Below are 6,000 nucleotides of genomic sequence, written 5' to 3' on the forward strand. Positions count from 1 at the left end.
TTTTAATCTATTCAGTCATTGTTTTATTATTGAAAATGCACAGATCTTTAAAATAGCACTTTTGTGCGTACTTTAAAATCGATAGAAGTAGAAAAAAAAATGCATTTACACGTTAAAAGGATCATATTTATTTTATTAAAAGCATCGAGGGAAAACAAATCGAACTTAATCCCTTGACATTGTTTCCGAATTCGATATTCCTTCATATCGCATAATAATATTGATTATTATACAATTGCAATTCCGATCAAAGTCATTCAAGATTGACGATGTAAATGTAATAATATGCAATTATTGTTTATGACATCATTATTATTGCATCAGTCTATGTATTGATAATATAGGACAAACGTGTCTGCGACTTTTAGAAATCGTAGGACGACATTTTATGCCATCGTTTAGATTAAGATATTGAATCTAGTCCGATTGTAAATTTTTTGCTCCTTTCTGAGATAATAATTTTAATTAATTATAATTAATATATATGTGTGTTTTAATTTATATTTATAGTTAATATTATCTCTAGAAAGGAACAATCTTATTTATTAAAATCGAAGTTAATTACGTTTAGAATATTTTAAATTCAAAGCTTGATAATTATAAATAAAAAAGTGACAAAAAGGCAATTCTCTGATAAAATCTATAGCTTAATATCGAAAAAGTTATATTCGAACTGATAAAATATGTATACGACAATAGACAGAACAGAGAAATACCGTCGATAATATGGTAAACACAAGGACAGTCTCGCTCGATTTAAACATCAATTCACGTATTATTGAATTTGACCCATACAGCACCGCAAGATTGCAATAACATTGCAGCAACATTTCTCTGCAAGATTGCAATATTGCAGAAACATTGCGAAATGTTGCTGCAACGTTGTTATGATATTGCAGCAACAGTAAAATGTCCGCCTACAGAAATATTGCAATATAATATTGCAGCAACATAGCAATATAATATATATGCAATAATGCTTTATGTATATTTATCGATATAATATCCTTAACATATGAAAAAAATAATAAGAAATTAGGCCTATAAGAGTCAGGATCTAGCGTGTATATAGATTTTCTGTATTATAATAATAACGAAATTATAAAAAAGTAAATTTTTCAGTACACATTCGATTTCCTTCAGTGACAGAGAATATCTAAGAGAAATAAGAAAAAACTCAATTTGCAATTGTGTAAATTCACAATTTCTTTGTATCCGAAATATTCAGATATCCGGATGCAAAAAGATTGTGGTGAATTTACGCATACAACGAGTTTTTTCACATCTCTCTTGTCTTTATATAATCTCAAAATTTATTTATTAAAATCTGAAGTATCTTGCATATTAGAAAATTATTATCAAATTTTTGATTTTATATAAGAATGGAAACTATTAAAAGAATTCTTAGTCCAATGTCTGTGCCCCTGTATTGGAGTCATATCATACGACATACGACTTAAATTAACAAAAATAGTTATTATATCTTTTTAATCTTAATAGCCGGACTTTGTAAATTTTATATAATCATGTATCATGACTAAAAATTAAATGCAGAATAGATAGCGCAACATGCGCCGCATAGTGGTAAACGAATAAACTAGCAATTATTGAATACTTTTTTTGTAATATTTTCGGAATGTTGCTGTAACATTGCTAAAGTTATATTGTAAAATAATGTCTTTGCAATATTTCTGCAACATTAAACTGCAATATGCAATATTACAATGTTGCAGCAATGTTGTTGCAAGCTTCAGTGCTGTATGGGTGAATGTCAACGATTGCCATGATTGCTTATCCGTGTATGTGACGTTATATATAATTGCGGGCTTTGCGCAATGTAATATTTATGCATCTTTTATTAGGTACGAATGTATATATACAATATGTATAACGCTCCCTCTATATTTTAGATGCAAATAACTCGATATCTCATTTGGTATCTCCATCTCTTTAATATACGCGCCGTTAAACTGGATGTAATATGTATTAAAGTGATCGGAAATCCATATTCGTGTAATTACTCTTGATTCGAATGAAGGTTTATTCTATCCCCTCGTTATGTCATATCTCTAGCGAAAATTCAACCGGCATTATTTTCATCGATGTCATCCTTGTGTTCATTTTTTATGCCGGAACGATCAAAAAATTATTTAATTGCCGATCGGTAATTGGCATTGTTTCCGAAAAATTACTTTTCGCGATGTTTAATCTGGAATAGATTCTTTTAAGGATGAGATAATATTTTCCAAATTTTTCTCTAAAACTTTTTGTCTTGTTTTATAAAAAAATGTGCAATATCCTGCTATTTCTAAGAAGAAGAGATTTAAACATCTATCGTGATTAAGAAATAAAAATCGAAGAATAATAATAATAAAAAAAAAATAATAATAATAATTGCCGTTTTTCTCACGTCGTGGCTATGCAAGGAAATTCTTTCAGCTTACTTCTAAAAGCTCTTTTCCTATAAATCATAGAAAATTAATTTATAAATATTATGTTCAAAGAAATAAATGAAATAAATCGATTAATAACAACATAATCGAAATCGCTCGCGTAACTGACATTTACAACGGAAACGCTGTGGAGGGAACGATACGAAAATACGAATCTCTTTTTTTTTTATTAACTAGAATAATTTATTTTTCTCATGGTAGAAAAAGGAGAATGTATCTTAACTCACGAACTGCATTGTACTTATATATATACAATTACATACAATCCTCAATTGAACGTTACACATAAACTCAATACACATCGATTTCTTATTACTTCCTTGTCCTCGTGAATATGTTCCCGAAAGAAACAAACTGCTCGCTATGTGTATCCGAAAATACGATCATCCAATTGTCTGCGTGAAGCGGGGGAAAAATGATTTCGAGAGAAATGATTGTGAATATATAAATTGTGCACGGCGTGCCGTGAATTTTGTTTGCGTGAATTGAAAGGGGGGAAAATAAGAGAGAAAATCAGAATTTTCGAAAAATACATAGGAATTTCTGTGCAAAGAAGTCTTTATACTTCGTATAAAGGAATTTACAGCGCGTGTATAGTTTTGTACGCGTGCCGTGTGTTGGCGGATAGAAAAAGATTTTCGGATGGGAATATATCTCGAGAGGAGCATTTCGTGACGGGAAGGTTTCGAGGCTCTCTTTCTCCCGCATTATATCACGGTGTTTGCCGAATTGCGCGTCGCTACATTCTTGTTCGTGTGTAAACATTCTCGGACAATTAAAATTACTGATAGCAAGCGGTAGCTGGAAGAAAAGAAAACAAAAATACCCGAACGATGCGAGTTTCGAGAGATTTTTCGACCGCGATTCTTAACACGAGGAAAGTACATAAACGGTTTGCGTAAGTTGCTCGAAATATTCTTTTTCACGCGAGATATATCTCTTATATTTTTATAATACCTTTGTAAAATATACTACGATTTCTATTATCCAAAATATTTCAAAAGTTCAAGAATTTTTCTATAAATTTCATCACGCCGCTATAAAAAATCTTTGTCTCATATTGAAGATCCTTGAAAAAAAATTGCTAAGTTTTTTCTCGAAAATTAACATCCTTTTCATTCATTATCGGTATTGTGTATATCTAAAATCGTTACAATGTTATCTATAGGTTTGAAAATCTTTTCTTCGCTCGGTTGTTTTGCTCGAATGTCTCCCATCGTTTCTAGCGTCTAAATAGAGATTACTTATCTCAAATAAAAACGAATAAAGGAACAAGTAAAGAGGATATAAATCTCTCTCTACTCGCGAAATGATCTGCTTTCTTTTATCTGACCCACCGGTTGCTTTATCATATACATACATACATATATATATATATATATATATATATATATATATTTATTTATTTATATATATTGTTCTCCTTAATAGCATTTTTTTAACGCGCTTACATTCAAATAGATTTTTTTTATTAGAATTACACAGAGTTAATGATCTGCGATTAAACCTGATTCACCTGCCCGTTATCTCGTTCATCCCTTACATACTCTCATTCTCACTTTCTCTCTCTTTCTCTATTATTCTTACGGTAACCACAATTTTTTTTCTTTTTTTCTTCTTTTTTTGCTTATGTGAGGAATTGTTCTCTTTCATCAATATTCCGCGCGCAGTGTTTCGCCTCGTTTCTCGATCCCGTTGATATCAATTATGGACCAATAACACACAAAATAGAGTCGACGAGACATCTATTTACGTTCTATTTAATTGCGAAATCTGCAAAGCCATTAACAGATGAGCATTTTAATTGTTGTAAGTATACCGAGTGTGATTAATTTCATCATTAGAATATATAATAATGTCACATCTCTTTCAGCCCGACGTGGTACAACGTTCGTACCGTGCAATTTCGATAAGTACAGATGGATAAACATAGTGTGCCCTCTGTACTTGGATTTCCTCTGGATTTTCGAGAAATATTCCGCGTCACAGAGATTACATACTTATATAAATATAGGATCGACCGAGGTTCTCACAAACGCGTTACAAAACTTTACGAAAAGAAAAAGACGTGCGTAACATTCGTGCTCGCCGAATCTCTCTCTCTCTCTCTCTTCTCTTTTTGTTTCTCCAGTTATGAAATATCGTCGACGCTTTTTTAACACTTTCTTCGTTTTTCTTCTTTCTTCCTTTCCATAAAAAAAATGAGATAAAAAGGACAATGCGACTGCACCGCGTACCATTCCCGTTCTCCGTTTCAACATAAACAAAAAACTAACAGATTTCGGTGTAAATAACAAATCGCTGTGAACCGAAAGCTCGATCGGAGTTCCGGGAGTGCGCTAAAACTTCAAGAAGTCCGGAATTTCGAGATCTCGTTATTTTCATCTTCGCCGTCGCGAAGGAGACTGCATTTCGCGAATTCGTGGCAAGCCCGGAATTCCGAAGCGAGTCGGCAAACAGGGAAAATATAACGGATTGTCGTTTCGGACGATCGTCATTACGGATTTTCAATACTCTCCTTCATTCTCAATCGAGCGAGTTATCAGCAATATTACACTCTTTCTCTCTGCGTTAAATCTAGAATAAATTAATAGACCCTTCTTCTTTAGAAATGAGGAAACAAAATCGTCCTTCTCTTCTCTCACTAAGAAAAAGGGCCTCTCGTTATTCTTTCCTTTCGTAAGTAAAAAGATTCATCTCGTTAAAGAATCGTGCAAATAGATCCCCGAGGAATCGAAATCGCCGCGCCCGAAATTAAGCGCAAAATATATGGCAGTGGTGTCTCTTTTTATTTCAACTAGCATTGATATTAATTGAAGGATACTTGCATCCCTTGTACTTTCTTTTTAATTTGCTTCAGGGGGAGAGGAGGGGGGGGGGGACACAGCGTTCGATCTCTGAAATATTTTTCGCTCGAATAAATTCCGATGATCGAGAATGTAGAAAATTCTCGAGAAGATCCGCAAATTTTTTTTTTTTTTCTTTTTTTTCCTTTTCTTCGACGATCCCATACTATATACATTCGCGAAGGAGAGCATCCGTAGGATGTCGATGCCGGGAAAAAAAGGAAGAAGGTTGCATCGAGTTCCTGAATGGATACCCTGTCCCATCCTCGACGGAGCATGCGCGCAGAACGCAATAATCTATTATCTCATTTATCGTCATTGTTACATTGTTACATCTACTCTCTATTGTACGAAGGGACGATGGTTGGTGGAGGAGAGGGTGTTGGGTTTCCGCCTTCGTTATAGGCATAATCGTCGCGCGTGTTCGTCCCGTTTCACACAAATCACGTATTGATAAGATCTGCTCGCGGCGATGATAAGCGCAGAATCTCGTCGACTCTCGAGGATAATTATGAGTCGAGTAATTACTGATCAACTTTCTCTGCCATTTTATTGATATTATCGATTCTTAAACAAAATTTATCTTTAGAGAAAAGATTCTTAATAGGAGGAAAAAATTGTTTTAACGGTAATATATATATATATATATATATATATATATAAAGAATTACTATATAATAAAAATATTAAAAGTTTACATA

The sequence above is a fragment of the Polyergus mexicanus genome, unplaced genomic scaffold, assembly GCF_030449975.1.
Source record: "Polyergus mexicanus isolate NDT 795.1 unplaced genomic scaffold, iyPolMexi1.0 SCAF_13, whole genome shotgun sequence".
In the NCBI taxonomy this organism is placed as follows: Eukaryota; Metazoa; Arthropoda; class Insecta; order Hymenoptera; family Formicidae; genus Polyergus; species Polyergus mexicanus.